A 27,328-nucleotide genomic window follows, 5' to 3' on the forward strand; every position below is an offset into this window, starting at 1 on the left:
GTGTTACATGCAATTATATATATTATCTAAAGAAAAGTAAGTTTTAAAACATGCAATCTACATATTTAAGAGCAAAATATTTTTTGTTTATTTTAGGTGATTTTAATATGCATCCCCTCTACCAGGAATGTTCTTCCTCCATAGAGCCTCATGGGTCACTCCCTCACTTTCTTCTGGTCTTTCATTCAAGTAGCATCTCATTGGAGAGGTTTGCTGGTCACCAGTATCAGGCAGCATCAACCCTGTTTCTGCAGCAATCCCTCTCCTTTTTCCTGTTTAACTTTTCTCTGTAACTCTTACATGAGACAAAGTGTACATTCATGTCTTTATTTGTGTACTGCCCACCTCCTAACCCTACACCGCAATGTAAATAGCATGATATCACGAACTTTGTTTCATTCACTGTCTTATTTCAAACCCTAGAGCAGTGTCAGGCACAAAGATATTCAACAAAGCTTTCCTGAAGAAATAAATTAGGAATGAATGTACCATTGAAGCAAGATTTAAAGCAGCAAAACTGTAGGACACCTATTGGGGGGATATCTGCTCAGCATGTTCTTTTTGTCCAGAAGTTGGTTCTTTCCTTCATCCTCCGCCTCACTCTTTGCACCCACACGCCTGGCTCACGTGAGCTCTGGCAGGTTTAATGAGTCCCCTGTCCTGACCATAGTGGGCCTGTCTGGTGAGCATTATCTGGTGCAAAATGGGCCGTCTCCTTCTCCAAGATTCCATGCTGCAAACATGCTGATTAGGAGTGGACAGCAGGCCTAAACGAAAGTACTTAGGAACTGTTGCAAATAAAGTCCGTCTCTTCTCGTGGGGTTAAAGGTTAGTTAAGACTCTGTCCTGACCTGTGTGGCTCAGGTGGTTGGGCGTTACTCCACAAAAAGTGAAAGGCCACAGGTTCCACCCTCAGTCAGGACGCATGCCCGGGTTGCAGGTTTGGTCCCTGGTTGGGGCAAGTGCAAGAGGCAAACCGATCGATATTTCTCTCACACATCACTGTTTCTCTCCCTCTCCCTCTCCCTTCCTTCCCCTTTCTCTAAGAATGAGTAAATAAAATCTTTTTTAAAAAGTTTTGTTAAGACTCCAGAACTGTTCCCTGGCCTGTGTTATGCAGAAAGCTGAACAGCTGTGAGAAAACCTGATGAGGCCAAAGACCTAGAAAATATGACACAATGATGAAATCTTGAGTCAAAGTCCAAAATTCCAATTTCCTAAGGAGTACTTTAGGTAATAGAAATAGTTTTCCACAAATTTGGGGAAGAAATAAATTAGCACTTAATTCTCAAGCCAAAAAAATATTAAAGCATGACTTTATTTTTAATAATTTTTCTAGTATTTGCTTCTTTACAGGCAAGAGCAATGTATCTATTTTAACATGGATGTAATTTTTCTACAATGTGACCATTAGTTATAGTTCCAGGTTAAAAGCATTAGGTCTGCTCTCAATGGGGATATCAAGACTGAGTATTTCATTGCTGTTGACAGAAGAACTTTGCAATGGCATCTGATGTAACCAGTGGAACGCTGACCACAGGGAGTCAGATTTCATTTCATAGTGATCAAATTATTCCTGGAATTTTATTTAATCATACCCTCACTTAACAGCTAAAGAAAATGGATAAGAGTGACCATCATTCTTATTTGTTAACAAGACAATAAAATATCATTGGCTCTATAGCCTAGTAATCAAGCCCTAGAGGGGAGAGATTATAACCCATTTTTCTACTTTTTTAAAAAATTTATTGATTTTAGAAAGAGAGAGAGAGGGAGAGAGAGACATACACTCATTGTTCCACTCATCCGTGCATTCACTGGTTGACTCTTGTATGCGTCCTGACCAGGGATCAAACCCACAAACTTGGTGTTTGGAGACAATACTCTAACCAGTTAAGCCACCTGGCCAGGGCCTTGTAATCCATTTTTAATCAGAGAACTCATAAACCCAAATAAGCATTTTACAGTTCTAAAAAGAGTATCATTTTCTAGCACAGCAGGAAAAGATGTCTCGGTGCAAAATTGTCAGCATTACAACTTTGCTAAGGCTACATCCTTGTGTTAGGGCCACTGCCAGGCTTCCCTTCTAGCCACTTTTATCGGACTTACTTTCCTTCATAGGTATTGATTCCACGTGAACGGTGAGTTAATTATGTCCAACCAACACGTGCATTTGCGCAACCCCAGAGTGCACAGACTCCAGTACCCCAGAGTGTGACCTTTCTAGATGTTAAAGAGGTTATTCATAGTCTTCCTCTTCCTTCGCATCTGTTGAAAAATATTCAATTATTTTCATGTTAATTTGTTGGTGATGTGTCTTTTATCTCTGGATACTTTTAAGGTTTACTCTGTCATTATTTTTAGTAATTTGACAATAAGACTTGATGGTTCTTTCTTCCTTCTTTGCTTCCTTCCTCCCTCCCTTCTTCCCTCCTTCTCTTTCTCTTTTCTTTCATTTCTTTTTATGTCTTTTTCCTGTGTACAGGATACATACATATACACACAAAAAATTCTTCAGGGTTGCATATTAACATCTTTTTTTTCTATGTGCACGCATATATATTGAACATCTTGGTGTTCAATATATGTTAGAAATCTGAGTTCGTAGTTTTCATCCAATTGAGAAAAGTATTGGCCATTATCTACTTAAACATTTTTCTGACTCCCTCCCCTTTGAGAGACTTCCATTACACAGATGTTCAAATACTCATTATCGTTCCAGTTGTCACTGAGGCTTTAATGATTTTAAATAGACTTTTCTCTGCGTTTCTCATTTTGAGATATTCTACTACTATTTCCATTGCTTAAATCTCTGCTTCTCTCCTCTCTTCTTTTTTTTCTCATTATGTTTGTGTTCTCTTTTAAATACTGGAATTCTTGAATATGATTATAAAAGCTTTTTTGACATGCTTGACTGATAATTACATCATCTCTGCCATTGTTTTAAAGTGTAGATTTTATTATCATTAAGTATGGCAAGGACAACAGATTAGGACATGGTTGCCATTTGAAAAGAGATCGTCATATTCGTGACCTCCAGAGCAGAGGTCATGAAAGCCCACCCAGAGTCCGTTAGAAGGGGAGCGTGGGGGAAATTAGGACTAGACTCCTTATTGTGGTTTCTGTGGAAAGAAATGTGACAAGCCAAGGAAGCGGGTTTGAGATTGGTCTGAGTAATTGTACCAGGCTCTGGGGATGCCGGTTGTCCCTAATTGTCTATTATCTGGCTCTGGGTGGTCAGGACAGAGAAGTAGTGGCCTGGAGCGAGAAAGTCTGATAAAGGAGGTGACTGGGGTGCGGTTGCAGGGGTTGGTTTGCATGTGAAAGGAAGGATTGCAGAGGAGCCCTTTTCTACCTCTAGGAACGGGCTGATCCTGGGAGGGAAGGCCCCTCCCATAGCCAGCAAGCACCGGGATAACGAAGTATCAAGTAAGAAAACTAGAAAACGTAGTTGTTACAGATATCTCTGCCTCTGTTTATATTGATTGATTGACCTCCTTATTATGGTTACTATTTCTCTCCTCAGAATATTTAGTAGTTTTTGATTTAACGTTGATTATTGTGAAGTTAGATTATTGGTGTCTGTATTCTGTCGCACTTCTTCAAAGAGTATAAACTTTGTTTTTGTAGGCAGTTAAGATACTTGCAATTTAGTTCTATTCCTTTGGTATGTGTGTTTAAATTTTAATAAAATGGGTCTAATTAGACTTCAAAGACATTTCAGTACTATTACCAGACAGAAATTTACTTTTGTTCATGGGAAGATATTTTTCTTTTCATTAATGAAAATTATAAATACTTAAAATATAACTTGAGTGGGGTCCACAGTATTTTCCCATAAAACTGTCTAATGAAGTTAGGTAAACCAAATGTTTGACCAAACAATGGTAGGAAAAGCGAGGATACTATCAAAGTTCTGACCAAGAATAAAATATGTAAATATAGTAATATATGAATTCTGATGGATTCAGAATAGCAGTACCTGGAGCGGTCTAATAAGGCTTTATAAAGGTGTAAATGCTTTAGAATCTGAGCATCTGTTATGCGCTGCTAACCTAGTGTTGTCCTAAGCTGTGGAAACACCGTGGTCAAAAGAAATACACACCTGGCTATCGGGAGCTTATCATCTGTAAATTTAGTGACAGAGAGAAGTAACTAGTGCTACCAGGTGGATTTTTTTGTGTGTTTTTTATTAAACAGTAGATATATAAGTTAGTCATTACACATTAGGAAAACCTCCCAAGAGGAATTTGCATAAGATGAGGCCAAACGATTATTAAAATTTACTCAATTAGCCCTGGCTGGTGTGGCTCAGTGGATTGTGTGCCGGCCTGCGAAGCAAAGTGTTGCCAGTTTGATTCCCAGTCAGGGCGCATGTCTGGGTTGCAGGCCGGGGCCCCGCTTGGGGGCATGCTAGAGGCAACCACACATTGATGTTTCTCTCCCTCTCTTTCTCCCTCCCTTCCCCTCTCTCTAAAAATAAATTTTTTTAATCTTTTAAAAAATGTAGTCAATCAAAGGAGTAGAAGTACTGGGAGAGGGGTTAGAAGTAATCTGTGGCAGAGAAACCAGCTTGTATAAAAACTAGGAGGAACAAGGACAGTGAACATTTAGGGAATTAAAAGTACCGTAGTTTGTTACTGCTAGAACATGGTAGCCAGGAAGAATGAAAAGTGGCCCAGAGCAAGACTAGATAGGTGGGCAGGGGCCAGATCATGGAGTACCTCGATGTAACAGGAAAGAGTTCGTATCTTAACAGAGCAATGGGATCCTTCCGATGGTTTTCAGAAGTGGGTTGTTACGGAGATGGAAAACAGCAGTCAGATGGTGGCCCGTGTTGATACTTGGAGGATCAGCAGAAGATGCGTTATGTGGATGAGTTTGCTGGGGCTGCTCACAATTTGGACTCCAGTGTCTTTATAATATACATGAAACCATGGCTACCTGAGCAACACATAGTTCACATTAAGAAAAGGCATTTGTTTATGTTTTTACTTTTGTCATCTGGCTGAAGTCTAATGTTACACCGGGGAGTCTCTGCCCCGGGTAGTCTTATCCCTGATCAGTGCCTCACTAGGTAATAAAAGGAGTGTGAAAATAACGCAGACAGAACAATATGCTCTTAAGCCCCCATGAGAGGCTGAAATTGAGAACGGAAATAGAGTTGGTCTGAGAAGCATGACCAGGATTTCTTAGGAAAGTAGGTAGCAGGCCCAGACTTCGATGTAGAAGTTGGCAAGCAAGGTAGGTGAGAGCCTCTTGGATCTGACTTGTAGGCTGACCCGTCTGGAAACTGTAACAGGGCCCAGGACAATAGCATCCCGAGAGTGAAAGACGGCCGCCTTAGAATTTTATGTGCAGTCTTCCATACTGATAGAAATCAGGCCCATGGTACTTATCTAGAAGTGAGAGGCGGGGATTGTGGTAAATGAGCCCCCAGTAAGTGCAGAGTAAGGGAAAGTAGAAAACACGTTTGAGAGCAAATAGAGGCCACTAACTTCCAAACCGTGACTTTGCACACTATTTTCCAAATCATGCTTTCAGCATGGTAATGTACATAAGACATGAGTGAATCCCTTTTAGTGCATTTGCTAGTCTCTACACCATCAACAGACAGGCTGAAGTACCAACTGTGGCACTGTGCTTGAAGATTATACAATGAATCACTGTTTTTCACGCCACCAGTTTTTGTTAGGAAGATGCCAAGGTGTTATAAAGCAACTAGGTGGAAAATAAAACAACACAAAATTAAATAAAGACACTAAGCAACCATTTGGCCATTCAAGTCAAATTGCCTTACGATATAAAAAATATTAGCAAGAAATAGAGCAGGAATGTTGATAATTTACTATGCATTTTACATCTCTCAAAATAATTTGAAGTAAAACCCATTCATTACTTATATTAACTATCTGTAGCACCATACATCTGTAAAAGTAAACTAAATACACGTTACAATTGAATTTTCTTCAGGATGAAACAGGATTAAGACAAAGGCACCTGCATCGGGCTGTTTGGGCTCTATTTCTCCTCCACATCGCATAGTTCCGTGATCTTGCCAACTTATTTAACTTCTTTCCACCTCATTTTTCTTATATGTGAAATACAAATCATAACAATACATCCTTTATATGGTTTTTAAGTTAAAATTAATTGAGACGTTTCATGTGCTACAGTTAGCCTGTAGTAAGCACATAATTAGTATTAACTACCATTATGGCTATTGCTACTATTACTACCGCTAGTAACATTAGCACTAGTACCACTGCCGCTGTTACTACGGCTGAGTGTAGAATTCACTTCCTTCCCTTTTAGACTGTTGGAAGACATTTGCTTTTCTCCATTTTTCCAAAAACTTTTCAATCTCCACATAATCATAAAAATCTTCATAAAATCATACATAATTTATTCTAAGCACAAGACTTTTAGTTGTTTAAAGCATCCTAGATATTTGCTTACCCAGTACTCACTTATCTTGGTTTAAATTACATTCATTTTCATCCCTTTCCTTCCACAGATCATTGTTATCCGAGAAGTCACAAGAGAAATGAGAGCGCATTTGCTGTTCTTCTTTCCTGTCAGTGTTGCGTCCCTAAGCACAGTAAGTTCATCTTTCTTGCTTATCCTACTGTCGTAACGGGAAAAATATTGTTTGTATGACTCTGCTAAACTGGAAGTACTTATTCCCTTTTGATTGTATTAGACGACATATAGTAATTTTATACCATTTTCTTCTATTCATATTCTATAACTTTTCCTTTAAAAGGTACTTAGAACTTATTTTCTATCTACCAAACTTTAGTAAGTTTGATAAGTTTTTTACATGTGCTGCTCATTTTATTCCCACAAAACCCTAAAATGTAGGTAAAATTATGTCCTCTACTGCTTGGATGGGGAACTGAGGCACTAAGGTTGAAAAAATTGACAATATCGTTTAGTGAGGAAATGTAATAGTTAGGATTCAAACTCAGGCAGTCTGGTTTCAAAGCCTGAACTCTTAACTATTTTGTTATTGTATTTCTATCATTTATTGTAGAGATCCCATTTTTTAAATACCACTATCCCCATATTTTGAGGTTTATAACACCTGCAATTGTGGTTTCAATTATTGATATATCATTTTTACATTTGTTAAATATATAACATATATTTGATAACTTCAAAATTCATTATATTTACATATATCTTTATATGATTATTTCTTCTGAAACATCTTATTTGTTGGAATTTCAAGCTGTGGATTTATTTTATTGTAAACATTTAAAACCTGCTAGCCTTCTCCAAAAAGGCAGCTCACCCTGGACCACTCCTTCCTTCCAACCCACTTACTATTACAAACATACACTCTTCCTCCCAAGTTCCTAACATCCTTTTCTGTCCCAGAACCAATCATGTACTCCTTATGATGCGAATGCTATAGACTGACGTAATTTCTTTAATGCTTTCTTCTGCCTTGTTTCAAATAGGTTTAAAAAATGTCAAGATGTTTTCCATCTCTCTGCATTTAGTTGAAAGAGATTTTGTACAGATAGGCTGGTAGTTGAGGACCTTCCCTTAGAATTTGAATTAACCTTTACACCAGTGTATTATCTGCACCGGGAAGGCATCATTCATTTCTTTTAGCTGACTGGAAACCCAAATAAAGTCGTGTGTAATTTCTGTTTCTCTCTCCTTTTTTCTGTACATATTACACTCTCTTTTTCGTTAGCTTTTCTGTTATGTAATCCTATATAGGAGTGAATGATAAAGCCAATGCCTCTTGAATAAACAGGCCTTAGATGAAATCCCCTTAGACCTTAGATCTAGTATCCAGCTTGTGGCCTTAGTAATACACAGTCTTTCTGGGTATCAGGGTCAAGGTATAATTATCCCCTACAGCAGTGTTTTCAACCTTTTTCATTTCATGGCACACGTAAACTAATTTCTAAAATTCTGCAGCAGATAAAAAAATATATTTCTGCCCATCTGACAAAAAATAGGCATAATTTTGATTCATTCACACCGGATGGTTATTGTTGTGTTGGCTGTAGTCATTTTTATTTTAATTTGACAATCTAAGGGAAAAGAGGTCAGTGCCCAAGACTGCATAGTCAGATATTGCATGCTTTAAAAATTTGGGGGGCACACCGGCTGAAAATCGCTGCCCTACAATGACACAAAAGCTGTGCTAAGCGCCGTACAAACACTGCTTCCCTTAGTCCTCACAACTACACAAAGAAGACATATTATAATCACTTGGAGGTAAACTAATGTAACTACCTTGCTGTGACAGGTTGGGGTTTTGCCAAATTATCTGAATCTGAGTCCAATTCTCTCTGCTTTTAAACAAGTTTTCCAGGTTTGATCAGTCCAGTGAAGGACTCGTAGCCTTACTAATGGTGGACCTATGTAGTCAGTCATCTGAGTGACCAAATGCCTTTAGTAAGTCTGGTGACCTAGAACCTACCTTTGGGAGCACACATAAGACAAGGAAGAAACATAGTGTAGAAAAATACATGGCCTGAGTAATAGGGAAGTAAGTAATTTCACCACTTGGAAAGATGGTGGCAAAACAGGAAAAGAAATAGCAAATATTTGGATGGAAAGAAATAAATGCTATGTTAATAAACCAGAAGGGAGAAAGTGAATTTGTATGTATTTCCCAAGCATGTTGGAAGGGTCAGTAAAACTGATACTAACTGAGCAGTCATGAAACAGAGACAGTTGATCAAGACAGCAGAAATGAGACATAAAATGATTGTGAGGCTGGGTTCTTTCTCCTAATTGGATTATCTCCCTGCAGAGGACAAGTTGTGGAATATCCAAAATCCACATTGTTATAGAATATTTATCATCAAGTGTTTTGCATAACAAAGGACTAGGTTGCCTTGCATATTCTCCATAAGCATCGTGTATTTTTGTTTCTTTATAAGGTTTTCATATTTTAATTTATTGACAGTTCTTTTACCTGCAGACCAAATGATTTGGAGGAGGCCAGGACAAGGAATTAAAATTAAAACTGTTCCTTTTGGAAATTACATTTATCAAAAAGTTATCAATTTATAAAGCTCAATTTACTCTAATGCAAGACCCTTACAAACTTCTACCGACACGATTCTATAATTCCAATAAGAAAAATAACAAACTCAGCAACAGCCAGAGCTCTCTGTTCCCCTCAGGTGATATTTAAAAGACACCAGGTTGTGATCATTGAAATAAATAAATAATTTGCAAGCAGCATTTTCTTATTGTCTTGACCTATTATCAATTAAAATATATGGCAAAGTGTCAGGTTTCTCAAAAGGCATCAGAACTTCCTGGAAGAAAAGTCCAGAAGATTCTCATGCTTTATGGTTTTCCATAACTCTGCTCAGAAGTAGAATGTCAAAGCAAGGTCAAATAGATAAAAGGGTGAGAGACCCTATAAACAAAAACCTCCTACAAAGGAAGTTCAGTAGTTTTCCACTCGACTTTGAATTCTGGTTGAGGCAAGCAGAAAAATTAAAAGGCAAAGAGGAAAGCAGTTTTGAAGAATAAACTCTGAACTTCAAAGAAAATGGATTTAAAGCCTAACTTATTCAAGAAAATGACTAAGAAGAAGAAAAGGAAAGTGTAATATAGTCATAAACACAGTAAATTTTACTTTTAAAAATGTAATTTACAAAATAACTTTAAAAATAATTTACAGTTTCCAAGCTCCTCCAAAAATCACATATTTATAATTTAAAAAGCAAGAATTATAGCTGCTTTCTAAGAAAATTTTGCAATTGCACAGTCCAATCTTGTGCAATTTTCTATCTTCTGTATTATCATTTCTCATGAATCTACAGGCTTATAACGTACATGTTTTTTCAGTGCGACTGTTTGGAAACCACTCTTGGTCGTCCCAGTTAGGCCTGCAGCAGGGGAAAAGAAATGTTATAACTCTAAAAATCTAATACAAAGTATGAACCCTGAAAAAAAAGACATCTACTAAAAAGAGCTTCTGGTGGCTAACCAAGCTCAAAATTTAAAACAGAGCTTAGCAGCCATTTCTACACAGGAGCCTCTTGTGCAAACTACATTTTAAGAATCCTCCACTGAAGGCCTGCCTGCACTGTTTCTGCCCTCTGAGCCGGCCCTTATAAAGGAGTTCCTGGAATCCTATTTCAACCAATAGGACTGAGGGTTTGCCTATCCAATCGAAGCTGTGCAGCTCTGACCAATCCAAGTGGCTCTATCCTAACCAGGAGAGTGCCTTTTGGACCAATCAGAAAATGTGGAGTCCTCATTTGCATGAGGACAGGCCAATCAGGGACCAGGGGCAGGGGATTCTGTTCAGGTAAGCCAGCTCTCCTCTGGCTCTGGAAAAGCATTTTCCCTTCGTATTCAAGGCTGCTTTTCTGAGGCTGAGCTGAAACCACTGGAGCAGAGCAGAGCAAACCAGCACAGGTAAGAGCAGCCTGGCACAGAATGGAGTAGGCTGAAGCACAGTGGAGTAAACCAGCGAAGGGCAAAGCAGACAGGCAAGGAGAAGAGCAGAGGAGACGCAGAGCAGAGCTGTCTAGCCAGGAGGGCCTTGACCCCAGGGCTGCCTCAAGGTCGTTCTGTATTCATTCATAGTCATGCTCTGTTACAATAGAGATTTTTGCACAAAATAAACTTTCTTTTTTTATCACACCCCAAATTAGGATTCCTGTTGGCATTGAATTGGCACCAATGACCATAGGTGGACAAAAGCTTCAGTATTTTAAAATATAAGGCATAGGAACTCAACTCAGTGCTTTAGTAGATAAAATTACTTATGCAGGCTAACAGAGTACTAGTAAATAGAAATGTAGGTATCAATTTATTTATTTGTTAAATCGTCATCATCATCATCATCATCACCATCGCTCAAGAAAAAACTTGAAAAACAGACTTCCTTATCAGTGTTTCTCATCCGTGAAAGATGGGGGAGGAAAGGCAGAGGTTTGAAGTCTTCTGAGATAGTAAGCAGTTACCCAATGTTTGTTAACGTTCTCAAATGGAGAGACTGTCTTTTCTGAAACTGACTTCTCATAATTAATGATAAGGTTTTCAGATAACCAGATAGAAGTTAGTAACTGCTTTTCAAAATGCAGTTATTCTACAAAAATGCTGGAGAAAAAAACCCATTTATATATTTTGGCCACTAATTTCAACTCCAGTTGAATACTGAAATTGTTACAGAGCAGAGGGGGGGGTGGTTCACGATAAATTATTACAGAAAGGATTCCGCCTTTCTGTCTCTGGAGGTTCCTTCCCCCCACGCCCACCTGCTAGGTTCGAAATGCCCGCCGCCAGAGGAAAGACGTCTCTCAATGCCAGAGACTGGTGAAAAGGAAAGGAATTGTTTATTTAAAAGTTACACAAACTTAGAGTAATGACTTAATGTCTTCAATAAGATACTAAAGTCCTCTAGAATACCCACAGATGCACAGTCCTTCCCTCTCCCTGTGCCCAGTCTGGGGTACCGTATCTCAGGAAAAGAAGTAGAAGTCTGTGATTCAGGCTCCCGGCACCATCAGCTGTGTGGCTGTTGCAATCTCCAGTTAATCCAAAGCCATGTGGCACCTTCTCATGGCCCACCAGCAAGAGTCCTTTCTCCCCTTTCTTCCTGGCAAAGTCTCTCCTGCTGCCTAAGTCGCGTGGCAAAAAGAAGCACTCCAAAACCTCGTGGTCCTCTCTACTCTCCTTCAGAACCGCGTGGTCCTTTTTCTCTACTTCAGAACCACATGGACCTCTATCTACTTGCTTCACAGCCTCGTGGTTCGCTCCTTCCTTCAGAGCCGCATGGTCTCCTCCTTTCTCCCCCAAAACCTTGTGGTCCTCCTCTACTACTATGGAGCCGCGTGGTCTCTTCCTCTCTATGGCTGCTGGGCCTAGGTTTAAATCCCAGCACCCATCTTCCTTTGCAGCCCCATTTCCGACTCCTCCTACAGTCAGCTACACCTGCCAGTATCCCCGTATTCTTCCAGCTTTACTGGGCTGCCATATTAAGTCTGGGCAGGTGTGGCCCCATGGCATGGAGCCAATCATCTCCATGCTCTCACGCAGGCCCTGTAACCAGGGGGAGTTGCTTCCCAGTCCCATCTTGGGTGGAAGTCACTCCCATCTCCCTGGCTCAAAGCGGGGCCACAGCTATTTAACATATCCATGAAACCAGTTAAAGGTTATAGATATGTTAAATGACTGCCAGGGGCTAGCTACAAAGCTGTTGCTACCCAAAACAGCTCTGAATGGCCCTGTTCCATGTGTCCCATCCCCCCTGGCTCAGGCCTGTAGGGGTGAGGACATCCTATATACATTTTTCTAATATTTCCTGGACACCCTGAGTCCTGGACCCCATTACAAATCCCTTCTTGGGGCCCTCCTCTTGGCTGCACCCTGCTTCAAAATCACCTAAGGTAGAATGTTTATAAATTCATAGGCCCAGAACCCAATTCTAGAGAAGTTACTTAAGTGGCTGTTGAGTGAAGATTTTTCTGGGTGATTCTATTGAAATGACAACACAGTTATGGGATCCAGTAATTTGTATTTTAACAAACCTTCCAGATAATTCTTACACAAGCTCAAGATGGAAGATTGCTGTCTTACACTATCTCATAGAGGCACATGAACTAAAAATAATAATAAAATGAAATAAAAAACAAAACCAAAGAAAATATCAATTTAAACCACTATTTTTTATCATTTTGACTTTACCTAGGCCCCTTCTTTAAAAAAAAAAAAAAAGATTTTTTTCAATTACGCTTTACATTCAGTACTATTCTGTATTAGTTTCTGGTGTAAAACATAGTGGTTAGACAATCATATACTTTACAAAGTGTTCCCCTGATGTTTCCAGGACCCAGCAGGCACCATATTAGTTATTACAGTACTATTGGCTATATGCGCTATGCTGTAGTTTCCACGCCTGTGAGTATTCTGTAACTGCCGATCTGTACTTCTCCACCCTTCATCTTTTTCACCCGGTCTCCCACCCCTCTCTCCGTGGGCAACCACCTGTCTGTCTTCTGTATAAGCCCCCTCTCATTACAGAGGCTTTATGTAAGTACATGTGTTTTAGCAATGGTGGCAACATTGCTTGGGTAAGTGAAAATCCCAATTATATAAATATCATTTTTGGGGAATTGATGTTAATTTGATATATTGAAGTGACAATCAAGAAAATGCACCTGTGCGCTTACTCCGCCATCAGGCCACAGCAACGGACTCCAGGAGTGCTAGGTGTTTACCGTTGTGTGTGGCTGCGTTTGAATGACAGACCACAGTGATTAGCATGACAGCGACTGTCTGACTCACAAAGTCAAATGTATTTACTATCTGGATCTTTAGAGAAAAAGTTTGCTGACCTCATCCTATCTAACATATCTAAGAGCAAACTAATTACATTTTCATGTTTTTCTTCTTAAGAGGAAAACAAGTTTTTTCCTAGCCTAGAGTGAATTGCTACAAGAGCTGGATTCCTGGAGAATGAGATTAAACTCCCCCCCTAAGATCCTGACTATTTATAACGATCCTGGGTGCGTTCTGTCAACCACTCCCTGTTCTATTTCCAAGACAGTAGTTTAGACACCACTGCTAGCTGGTAGATTCTGTTTATACTTAAGAGGATTCGTGCTGTTTTTGATAAAAAGTAGACACTTTCCTCTGAAGAAATGATTCTACTTACTCAAAACGTAGTTTCTGGCATTACCAAATTGTGTTTATCCTCCTGTTAAAGAATAGAGGGTGAATTCCGTCTCCGCTGAGGCTGAGACATCCGTCTACTTCTGCCCTGGCACACAAGTCTTGCGCCTTTGCGTTCGACCTGGGACTTACACTGTCACGCCTCCTCTTCTCCAGCCCAGTCCTTGGGGCTTTGGACTCAAACTTCCACCACTGGCCGCCCTGGTTCTCAGGCCTCAGATTCAGATTGAATTACACCACTGAGTTTTCTGGTTTGTTAGATCACTGATGGCAAATCCGGGGGCTTCCCAGCCTCCATAATCACGTGAGCCAATTTTTATAATAAATCTCTTCCTATTTATTATAGGTGATATTATCAACATAGGAAAAGTCCAAACCTGTAAGAATTTTTATGAGTTTATTTGGACCAAACTAACAACAAATGCCAGGAATCAAAATCTCAATGGACTGAGGAAAGGCTTCAGGGAATGGCAATTTCGCACCTTATTTTATACATTATAATCAAAGGAGGGGGCGTAAGGAGAGTTACATGAACTGCATTGGTGATAACTTAGGGAGGCAGGAGAAAGCGAAGTGGGGAATCTCTAGGACTGGATAAAGAGTAAAATGAAGAGACACATACTTCTTTTCCTTTGGCGGGTACAGGAGAGTTACCAGTGAAATTCACAGCACAGAGAGATGGCCCGTGGGGAAGCAAGATCCCAATGAGGGGTTCTGTTTAAACAGTCTTGCACTCTGGTGGGAGATTGTGCTCTGAGGGGGCTGGAAACAGGGATTACTCAGACTTTCTGAAGGTATGTCTTTCTAGATGCAAAAAACAGCAGACAGGTTTAATTAAGGTAAAGGTTGACTTTTGTCAAGGGAGATACCAGCCTTTGACATGACTACCCACCATGGCTGTCTTGTAGTTAGAAAGTTTTAATTTCAGACTGTCCTATGTGGTTACTTTTGGTCTCTGTGTTTGTTAAGGCTGACAGGCCTCTCTGGTGCTTTTAAGGTATAGTATGTGGCCCCTCTCTCTCTATATATAAACACACACACTCATATATAAATGTGTATACAGACCCCCACACACACACATCTTGTTGATTCTGTTTCTCCAGAGAATCTAGACTGATACACTTCTGAAGTTATTTTTTACATCATTGAGAAAAATTGCTTTAGAGAAGGAAGGAGTAGTCTCACTAGACAAGTATAACTGAATTACTTTGAGAAAAGCATAATCAACCATAATGTAAATTATTGTCTCCGTGCCTTTAGGATGAAGAATACTATTTACACAGTGTAAACATATCAAATATTCTCAGGAAACAAAGTTGGACTTGTCCACATAGAAAGAGTACAATTAAGTAATACACTAAACTCATACTGTGTAAAAGGATTGATTTTGTTCGTTTTATTTTTACTGAAATGTAAAGAACAGATCTAAAACGTGATCAGGGTTGATAAGTGCTTCTGAGGTGTAGAACCTCTGTTCACATCACATATTTCAGATTTGAAGGGCCTAAGAAGACAACAAACTTTGTGAGCTTTCTCTATGATCTTGTGGCTGTATATAAAGTAGGGTCATTCTAACAATATCATGAAAATCACTTTTTAAAATTCAAATGGGATCACAACATCCATACAACTAATATGTAAACAATTTGAAGGCAGACCTAAGGTCCATGACTACATTTAAATTTTTATTGGATATAATGTACTTTAATTGCAATTAATCCTTAAGTTTTTCCAGAAGAGTGATAAAGAACTCTCATGCCAAGTGGAAAAAAAAACTCACGTGGGGGAAAAATGTAAAGGAAAACTCCATGGTCTAAAATTAAAATGTAAAAACAACCCTGCTGGCTTCCTCACATAGATGCACTGTGATTGTCCCATAGTAATCAGGGCACACGTCTTATTTTTACTTGTATTTTTTCAGTCACCTTAATGATTCTATTCACTTCCCATCATCTGTTTCCCTTTTATGTCCCTGATTATAGATACCCACATTTCTGACCTGACCCATAGACATAGATGTCACATCTGTGGCCATAAAATAGATTCCCTGTGGCTGAAGCAATCTTGCCTACATAGGGAGGAAACCCACGATTTTGGTCCCTCTAAAATAATCTCCAGTGGACAAGGCTATTTAGTTCACCCTGTGCAATCCACAAGGACAAATGGATAAAACAACAGAACAACTAGTTGACAAGCTCCTTTTTACATGCTGCAGCATTTATTTCAAAATCCTTTCAGGAAACCCTACCTTCTACAGGACATTGTTTTAACCAATAAACTTAAGGGAGTGAGATGTTTTCTCTGAGCTAATAGGAAATTGACCCAGAAATGAACTACAGCAAGAAGCTTGATTTGGCACTTAGAAAAGAAACCTTTTCTGACCACTCAGCCAGAACCCAGCTTTTCATTGCCAGATTTTAAAAATAAAAAATCGTAAGAGCTATCCAGGTGCTGCTGGTGGGCTAATTACAGGTGCCAAGTCAAACGTGTCTTCTCAGGCAGCCGTTCAGCTCAAATTTATGGTGCCTTGACTCAGTTATGAAAACACTCTTCCATTAGCAGGAATGTTAGGCAAAACGTGCAGCTTAGTACTGTATGAAGATTAATTTATCTGAAGCTTACCAGTTAACTTTGCACCTTCCCAAATTAGGTAACAATAATATTGTCCAGAGAACCACAGATAAATCTGTCTTTAATAAAACTGCCATCAAACTAAATAAGGAGTTCTCAACTTCAGCACCACTGACATTTATGCGCCAGATAACTCTTTGCTGTGAGGACCTCTACTGTGGATTATAGGAGGTTGAGCAGCATCCCTGGGCTCTAGCCAATAGGTATCTGCAGCATCCCCCACTTATGACAATCAAAAATGACTCCACATGTTCCCAGGTAGAAGAAAAAATCCTTCTGGTTGAAAATTACTTGTCTAAAACTGGCATGCTACAAAAGAATGCCTACAAAATTTCTGGGGCCCAATGCAAACTAAACACATTTGCCTCTTGTTCAAAAAATACTAGGAATTCCAAGGTGGCTACAGCAAAGTATTAATCCAAATAATGGGTCATTCTAAGTACATGGTCCTTGCAACTAGACAGGGGATTAGCTCACGGTGTTGGCTGTGATGCCACAGTCGTCTGCCCCATTCTTCACCATCACAGTGTTGATAACACATTCGTATTTACGTGGTGGCTGAGCTCACAGCTGCTGGCACCCCACGTGCTTCTGCCATGCTTGTGTTAGGGAGTTGCTTTCACCACCACCTTACTCAGTTCCAAATCATTTATCCACATTCTGCCTTGTTTTCCATCCTCCCAGGTACTCCCCTCTTTACTGGCCCTCCCGTTTCTTTACTCGTGTGGGCATTGGAACAGGACAAGAGCTTTTTACTTAATGGCTAGTTTTCCTTCAACCAGGATGCTGCTGCCAAATTTTTGCCCATTACCAAACAGTTGGGCTGTCTTGCAAACTTATTTTCCTCACTTCATGACCTCCTGCCTCCTGCAAAAAGCGATATGCATCCCTACATCCCTACCGCAGCCCTGCTCCAGGCACTCCAAAATAAGTGATCCCATTCAGCTTGCTGAACACAATTCCACTAATGGGACCATTTTGTTTTAAGTAAAAATTGCCACTTACTGAGTTCTTTCTCCCATGGTAGACTTTAGTGCTTAGAAGTAGCACAATCGTATTTTACAAATGCAGAAGCCAAGACTTTTTGCAAATGAAGAAACCCAAGTTTAAAAGAAAACTAAAGCCTGCTCAGGATTACACAGTAAAACTTAGGATCTGAAGTTATGTCCATTTAACTTCAAACCCTTGACCTTAACCACTATCTTACCTCCCTATGACCTTTCTGCAGGTCACAGAGAGAGCATTATTGATTCCTCCCCATCACACCATCAGCCGTGAAGATGCATTTCAAAAGCAAGGGACACCATTAGAAAATACATCACATGCTATTAGTGAGTGGCTACTCAGCAGGAACAAAATACTGTGGTAGGCACATCTGATTGATGCTCTCATATTTTGTCATTTTGCAGAATAGAAAACAAAAGAAAACCAAGAAATCTCAAGCCTGGCCTTTTTGAAGATAACAGCTTACTTTCACACACAATTTTATTTGCTTCTGTTTCACATGGATCAGCATTATAATTGGTTTCTGAGTATAAGTTATAATAATATCACCCAGAAATATAAAAATAATTTTAAAAGTGAAATATATTTGATAACTAAACACTATTTCTAAAATATAATGTCCTATCTACTTGCTTTAAGATATGATTTTATTCTGTATTTTCACTTTCAGATCTGGAACCTTCCTTGAAGACTTTCCCCTCAAAAATCTTTACACTGTCACAGGAGACACTTTCCCTTTTGAGGCATGTGGGTATCCACTTTCTGCTAAAATGTATGATTCCTCTATTCACACGTGCGTTGTGTTTTAGAAGCCCGTTCTGCAGAAATAAAGTTCTCTGTCCCGAGTGCCTATGCCACTGGTCATTTGTAATAGTTAATGCAGACCACTAAATTTAGTCATTGTAAAATAATCCCATGAGAAGAGAGGGAAAATGTACAGTCACGTAATAATGAACATCTTTGTATTTTTTTTTTTAATTTATTGAATCTGCCACGGCCATCTGTAGGTCACAGGCCCTGCATGGGAAAAGCACTACATGGTCCAAGAATGTGTGAGAAAGTAAAGCCATTCAACGGCCAATGTCAGAAAAGTCATTTGTTTCGTGCATACAACCATTCCAAAGCCTTGAGCAGCTAGGAAAACTCTGAGAGGAAAACACATTCTTTTGTCAATTGAAAGTGCTAAATGGGAGAGGAGCCTGTAAGCATTTGCAGGAAAGATGTCCGCTCCTAGATCTCTCCACCATGCCAAAATGCACAGTTGTATGCATAGAAATTAAACTTGAGAGACAACTGATCAACAATATGATTCTTTTGGATGAATCATTAAATAATAAAAATACACTCATGTGTAACAGCATTCCCATGGTTAAGAATCGCGAGAAAGATCAAAAACGTAAAGTGACCAGAAGCTACTTACCATCCTGCCAAGCTCTTCACTTTTTCTGTGAACTGTATCTACTTCCATTTTGCAGAAATTGTTAATGGCTCCCTCTGAATCAACCTCCTTTCTTCAGCATAGTAAGTGCCCTTCAGCTTCCATAGCTTTCCTGACCTAAAAGAGTAAATAAAAGTTCCCTCTCTCTCATCCTTCTTCCTCCCTCTCTCGTTCCTCTCACAATCAAATTTTATAGGGTCCTCAGATCATCCCTTTTTTAAAGGCCCCATTTTCTCTTCGACGAATTAAAATCTAGTTCTTGTCTCCATCATTTCCTGTATGTCAAATTCCTTGGAGTTCTCAACATTTTTGTGTTACCTTTAGAGTTTCTTCTGATCAACAGCCAATCAGAAAAGCCTTAGTGGTAGTCCCCTAAAGTTAAAACCTGGCCCTGATACCTACTTTCTGTGTGATCTTAGATAAATTAGTTAATTTCTTAGAGCCTCAACTTAGAGGTGATAAGAGCAAAGTACTAAGATGGTTATAAAGATTCAATAAGACAGTGTGAATAAAACAATAACCATAGACCTTGGCACAAAAGTGCAATCGTTAATAGTATTATAATTAATAGATTACTAATAATTATTACTATTTAAAGGCCATGTGCCACCTCCTGATCATGATGTCACAATAGTACACGTGGAAGCCTGTCACCAAGCTCCATAATAAGAGAAAATCACAAAGGAACCAGTTTCCAGGAAGTAAGACTACCTTCTCTTTTTTATCTATATTTTGGGGTTTTTTCATATTTTTTATTGTTGCTCAAGTACAGTTGTCTCCATCTTCTCCCCACCATTCCCCCCCCACCCTAACCATCCCCACCTCCCACCCTTGATCCTACCTTCTTGGAGGTACCTCACTCTTCCCCTCAATAGCTGTGCTTAAAGCTTTAGCTCAATATCATTCAATTAGCCAAGTAAAATAATTATTGTGTTTGAATAATGGTGATTTGGGGGTTCAACTGATTAGTTTTACTATTTAAAGTAATCATCTCATGGAACAAGTTTAATAATACTAATTAATGGGCATAAAACAAAAGATATACTCTGTAACAACCCTAAAGGTTGATAGACTAGACTCTGTAAACAATGACTAAGTCATTTCAAAAATAAGATTCTACTTTAGAATGTGACAATGTAACAGCTATTTCTCCGTAAGGAGAACTTGGAAATGGTAAGCAGATTCTGGAAAATGGCCCCTGGGATAGAACTTCTCTCCTTTTTAGGTATGTTTACTACTGAAAGAGCAGCAACAATCCATTTCTAAATATTCCAGGACATTTTTAGTTTAAAAACATAGAATACTTTTTATGCCTGTCCTAGTGGATTCCTTTACAGCAAGCAGAAAGTATTTGTTGATCAATGGCACGGTACTACATGAATGCTAGATGTAGGGGATACAAGAGAAAGGAAAGATGAACCTGCCCTTCTCTCTTGGACCAATCACATTTTAACTTGGACGAATCACGTTTTAGGTTCTTTATGAACATGTGACTATTGGCCACCACGTCGGACACCACAGTTCTAGGCACTTGCAATACAAATATGAGAAGTTATAGTACCTGCCTCCAAATAGCTTATGGTCAAATAAGTCAGACACATAAGTCAGACGAAACAAAAAAAACAAAACCACAAAAAAAAAAAAAAAAACAAAATGGAAAGCACTGAATGATGACTGCAGTGGTAGGGGTTTATCTAGAAAAAAAAATGCATGTAAATGAGATTACAGTTGCAGAAAGGGCGTTCTGAAGGAAGGAATGCTTACTTGGAGTATTAAAAGTAAGTTGATATTATTAAAGTAAAGGGTTCATGCAGGACATAACACTGGAGAGTTAATCAGCAGCAGATTTCACCAACATTGCATGCTAGCCTAAAAGTTTAAAGCCATACAGAACAAGTAAATACTTTTAAACATGGAAAAGTTGTGATCAGATTTATGTTTGTGACAATATTCAAATTGTACTGTGGAGAGCAGATGGGAAAAGGGTCATACTGGAAGCAAGGAGATCAGCTAAGAATCTTGGGGAATCAGCCAGTCTCGAGGGGGCATGAGACAGATACAAGAGTGGCGGTGGGAGTTCCACGTGAAACAGTTCGGAGGCCTTTGAACAAGGCAGACTCAACATAGTGACTGTTTGGATGGGTTGGGAGAGGTATAGAAGAGGAAGTAAGTGAGGGGCATTATTATGACCCTTCTGACTTTGGGAGAGGGAAAGGTTTCATTCTTCAAGATCTGAATTACAAGAACAAGAAAAGATGGTTTGAGGTTAGCAATGATGTATCACTATGCATTTTGGGTATGGTCTCCTGTTGGAAAAGCAAGTAGAAATGCTCGTTTAGTAACTAAATGTGGGCCTGGAGCTCAGCAGAAACACAGAAAGATAGCTATACCAGTAGAACTTTCAGTGACCTGAAACAAGACACAATGTGGATGTTTTTAAAAGGATGAAAAGTCGAATGAAGTAAAAGGACACTATATTGAGTCTTGTTTAATGCAAACACTAAACATATAAATGCAACAAAGTAGAAATGAAACACTTTACCAATGACTTGCGTATATATTTTACTTGGCAAGACATTACATTTTTCATGTTGACAATATAGTAGATAGGTTTATTAAATAAACTCAAACACAGCCAAACCTTATTATTAAATTTTTTCAAAAGATGATTTAAAAACTATTTGTACAATTCACCAACATGTGTTCAAAGCAGGATTGTACAGATGAGCCAAGGTAGGATTTATTCACAGTAGTCACCTAATGTTACCTTTGTATCTCTGTGCTGTGTTTACTCTAGACAATGTGACAGCAAAGATGAGGGTTTTCTTCCTCCTGACACCAAATATGTGGTGTCTTTTCAAACACCACTTCTCCAACTCCCTGATACTAATTATCTAGAAATAACATCAGATTTCACGTAAGACTGATCCCTACTTCAGATGCCAATGGCAAGACCCACGCCTCCTACCCTTCTGAGGGACCAGCTATAAAGCAGGGGTTCTGACAATGACTTCTCAGGTCCAACAGTGTGCTAGAACGGCTCACGGAACTCAGGAAAGCACCTTATCACTATCACCAATTTATTACGAAGGATACTACTCAGGGACAGCCAAGTGGAAGAGATGCATAGGGCAAAGTGTGGTGAAGGGCGTGGAGCTCTCATGCCCTCTCTTCAAGTACAACACCCTCCCAGCACATGCAGAAGCAATCGGAACTTCATTGTGTGGAAGGGCTTATGCAGGTTTCATTGCATGGGTTTGACTGAATCATTGGCCATTGGTGGCTGAACTCTATCCATTCCCTCTTCCCTCCCTGGAAGTTGGGCGGTAGGACTAAAAATTCTGTCTCTCTAGTCACACGGTGGGTTTCTCTGACAACCAGCCCCTATCCTGAAGCTATCTAGTGGCCCACCAAGGGTCACCTCATTAGCATAAGTTCTAGTATGGTTAAAAGGGGCTTATTGTGAATGATAAAATTTCTCATCTGACCCCTATCACTCAGGAAATTCCAAGGATTTTAGAATCTCGGTCAGGTACTGGTGACAAAGCTTAAGTATGTATTTCTTATCATAGTCTCCCCCATCAAGTTTATCCTTCATACTTCAACATTTTGTTACCTTAAAAATTTTAGTGCATTTATAATAACCTTTCTCCAGAGGAAATGATAATAGATTTGGAAGCATCTAGAATAGTTTACAATTGTTAAAGAACAGAAGTTCGATCTAGTAAGTTTAAAGATCTAATTGGCTTTATGGAGTAATTTATGAATTCCAATTAGCAAGTGGAGAGGATCCCAGAGAAACTATACAATATGCAAGGCTTTTATATGCTGAAACTGGGCAAGACAATAAAGTTATTAGCAAAAAAAAAAAGGAGAAAAAGAAGGAGGAGGAGGAGGAAAGGAATAAAGGGGTCGTTTTAGGCAAGGTTACCTTCCTTTAGAGGAAGTCTAGGGTCTTATTAGACAGATTGGCTCTGCTTCCTTTGTGGCACGGAGAAGGCCCGTGTGACAGTCTCCACATCGGTATGACCAGAAAAGTGCGGGCTCACCCATTATCACTGCATTCCTGGAGAAGGCCGAAACTGCCATTGGTCAAATATCAAGTCTAGGTTCACTGCCTGGACACAGATTTGGGGACTGTTGTTTCTGCTTTAACACAATCCTAAATTATGTGACGTGATCTAAGCATCATTTTCATTACTCTAACTATGTAATTAAAGTTAAAGCAATAATAACAATGAAAACATCAATTGAACAAGTACTATGTGCCAGGCATGTCAGGCCATGTAAGTGCCTCACATGACTTAGTTAAATCCTCACAAATAAGCCAGTGATGTGGGGGTTATTTTCAGGCCCACGTGCAGATTTTATGCTGTATGCTCTCAGATACATTTCTCCCCCTCCTCCTGCTCTGCTCTGCCAGGTGACGGTGCTCCAGCTGATTGCTAACTGGGTGCACGCATTGGTAGGCACTGGTGTGAGACAGGAGGGTAAAGGGAAAGTGGAAACAAACACAATTCGTTCCCTCTTTGCCGGAAAGAGCAAGAACCTTCTTTCAAACTGCAGCTCTTGCTGGCAACACCATCTGTGCCACCCACCAGCACCTCCATGGAATGGCCCCCATGGGCCCAGGATATGACATTTGGAAATGTTACCTTCCCTGGTTGCCCCTTCTGTCCCTGCAGGACGTGGTGGCTTCCTGCTGCTGCTAATCTCTGGGATCCCTCAGCAGCTTGTGTTTGGCATCTAAGCTCTTTTACTACTTGTCCAGTATTATACAGATGTAGAATGTTTCTGGTTTTATATATATGAGTACACATGTATGATTTAAATATTTACTTTATTCAAAACACTATATTCATGCTTAGAGAATTAGAGAGCCTAAAACCAATAAGGTAACTGAACCAGGGTTGGGTCTCAAGTAAACAGGTTCAAAATTCCACATGTTTAACAATAAACTGAAATAAACTGGCCTACTCTAAAATACATTCAATTAAATTAAGCTGTAAAATAGAATACGCTAAATTACACAGTACTAATCTCTAAAGTGATAATTATGCCCAACATTCGTGGGTCACTTCCTAATGTCAAACATTATTCCAAATGTTTTATATGCATAAACTCATTTAATCCTCATTACAAGCATATGAGATAATATTATTATCTTATTTTATGTATTATTTTTATTTGTTTTACAACAAGTAAGAGTGAACACTTATCTCAGTGGAACTTTCCAGTTCAAAAAAGTACTCTCATGCACATTCTCTCTCCTTCTTCTGACTGGGCTCAACCTTTCATTGGGCATTAATCACATGGTGCTGTTACTATAAAAAATTGCAACAAATTTAGTGGCTTGAAACAACACATATTTATCTTCTTCTAGTCCTGTAGGGCAGAGGGCTCCATCGACAACAATCAAGCTATTGGCTGGACTGCATTCCTCTCGGAGGCCCTGGCAGGCAAAGCCGGCAACATCAGGTCAAATCCTCATTTTGCATCCCTTTGACACCTCATCTGCCCCCGTCTTTCCTTCCTAGAGACCCTTGTAATTATACTAGACCCACCAGGGAAATCTCTCTGTTTCAAGGTCAGCCAATTACCAACCTTGATTTCATCTACAGCTTTCATTTCTCTTTGTTAGGTAACAGAACATATTTGCAGGTCCCAGGGTTTATGACATGAATATTTTAAGGGAATGTAACATTATTTTTCCCTGTGTCTTTTCAGGATGAGCTGATTATTTTCCTACTAGATTCTGAACTGTTTCACAGACCCATCTTACAGTTTTGTGCACAAAATAAACAATCAATAAAAATAATCAGAAATGCCTGATGCCTTTACTGAAGCTGGTCCACCAAGATCTTTTTCAGCAAGAAACTCCAAACACATAGAAAAACTTGAGGTGAATTTTGTCTCTTTGTTGGTTGTCGTTGTTCTACACAGATCAGTCACAAATGCAGTCACAAATCCAGTTAGTCTACAGACTATAAACCATTGAGTACCTTGAGTTGTTGCTGAAGTGTGTCGACAGGAACTTTAGTATCAGCCCATGGAAGGAGAGAGAAATGATTAAAAAGAAAAAAAGAAAAGAAACCCAAATGATGCGCAGCTACAGATGACAAGGTAATGTGGCAACAAGTTCTAGTGATATGAGTCACCCCCATACCCCACCTCCACCCAGGTCTGGAGAATTTTAATAACGTGTCTTTTGATATTTCTCTTAATACATAAGCTCAAATGTTAGAGCTTCCTATTTCTCAGCCCCAGAGCTGAGGAGTTGCAGAACAACCTGGTTTAGTACTTCAGGCACAATCCATTTTGTTCATTCTTTTAGGAAAAGTTCATTTGGGGAATGACAGAAAAGTGATGCCTTGAGGAATCTCTACTCACACATCTTCATCTGCAGCTTGTGTACACAACAGGCCTGCCACACTGAAAAATTACAAAATAGAATGTGACAGCACAGGATCACCCAGACCATTAGCCAGAAAGAGAGCGGAAAGACGTGAATGAACCAAAGGTCACTGTATTTTAGACTCACAAATCCAACAGGCAAGTGTGCTAGGAAATTCTCAGAATTTTCATGCAAAAGTTATAAAAGCATGAAACTAGACTAGAAATATGAGGCATAAACTTAGAGGGGAAGATCGGGGTAAAAACTAGCGATAGCCGTTCTCCCCCCAAAGTTATGGTTTATGCCAGGCCGAAGAGGAGAGCTGAGAACCAGTGTGCGTTCTTCTGTGTTACCTGGTGGAATGTGAACCCAGGAGAAGGAAGCTGAGCGCATCCATCCTCTTCACATAAAGTGTCATTGAAGTCAGAAAGACTTCAGAGTGATCTGGTCCAAAGCCATCACGTTACGGCTGAGAGGGTCTAGAGAGCTTGTGTTCTTGCCAAAATTTACAGAGCCGGTTTATGACAGAGACAGGCACAAGACCTAGCGTCCTTAAATTATTGGTTCCTGTGCCTATTTTCTGTCCTGAAATAAGCTCAGGTATGTAAAAAACGCCAGCATCTCACATCACTTTATTTATAAACTAGCCTCTGGAATGAGTATAGCTGGTGCAAGGGAAATGGTCAAAACACAGCATTCTCTGGGGCAGGATGGGCATACACACAACAGAACAAAGCTCAAATGCAAAGAACACACGTGCTAAGCCCAGTAATTATCCCTCTTTGCTGCAGTGTTTATTGACCTGGTTCTGTCTTATGGAATGACCTATCTTCTGTTAATTCTAAAATTAAAGGCAAAAGAACCATTGCCTTTATTTGGTTTTTAAACAAATAGGAGCAAAAAAGGTTAAAATAATTCATTACAAAAGAGTTCTTTTTTTTTTTTCTTGGCAAATGCCTTCTGTAACTTTTGACACCATATCTCTGGCACTTTTCTCCATTCCAAGCTCCGCAGGCCTTGATTGCTGCTCAGTTGCCCCTAGAATAGAATTTCCTTCATGCCTCTCCAACTGTACTTGGCTCCTCTCTCTGGCATTGACTCCTGGAACACAATGAAATTGGATGTTCTTGAAGGCATTGACACTGAGAATAGAATCTGACACCTTGGGGTTAGCATTTACCCAAACTGTTGGGTCCCCAGGGGGTAAATGACATTGCTTTATTTCTCCAGAGGAAGAACTGGCAACCAGCAGCTCATACAGAGGGTGGAGGTGGGTAACATCTGTTTCCCGCGTTCATCTTGAACCTGACAAGTGTGGAGCTCTCTATTCGGTTGTGCTTCAGTAGGTCTTGAAAAAAGCAAAGTGAGCCTATTTGTTTGTTTAAGGTGAAAGTCATAGGCATAAATTTATAATTTCGACTTTTGGAAAATGCCTTAGTCATTTCCCTGAAGTCACCTAATTGCTGCCACCCATGTAAGTCATAATATCTCTACTAAGTGATCCAAATCCCTCCGAGGTGGTAAAATGGAAGGCTAGGAGGAGCTATGCTCCTTCACAATATGGTTGAACTTCCAAACAATCCTACACTTTACTGCCTCTTGACATTTTATTAGGCAGATAATAATTGTCCTTTTACTTTCATTTATTGCCATTATTACTTGGTTATACTTGTAGGTGAATATATTCTTAATTGACACAGTGCGATAAATAAATAAATGTAATATAATAAATGTAAGTAATATATAAATATAACAATTCTTAAATTTGATATTTATAAATAACTATTTTGTATTTAAAATGATACATTTGACATGGGTCATTCTTATTTTATGATATATGCAAGGGGGAACCCCCCGAAATGGAATTTATCTATAAAAAATTGTGCATTGATTCTTACATGTTTAAACTTCAGTCACCTTCAAAGTACTCTCCATTTGATGCAATACACCTTAATGCAAGAACAAGACTTTTTTCCCACTGCTCAAAACAGTTTCTGAACTCATTGATTTTAATGCCTTTTAGCGCTTCTGCCATTTTTTGTTTCACCTCTTCCACATTGGCAAAATGTTTCCCTTTGAGGACTTTTTTCATCAGGGGAAACAACAAAAAAAGATGTTCAGGGTGAGATCTGGTGAATAAGGAGGTGGGGCACAGGGGTCATGCCGTTTTTGCTAAAAAACTCCTGAAC

Source organism: Desmodus rotundus, chromosome 2, assembly GCF_022682495.2.
Source record: "Desmodus rotundus isolate HL8 chromosome 2, HLdesRot8A.1, whole genome shotgun sequence".
NCBI classification, from domain to species: Eukaryota; Metazoa; Chordata; class Mammalia; order Chiroptera; family Phyllostomidae; genus Desmodus; species Desmodus rotundus.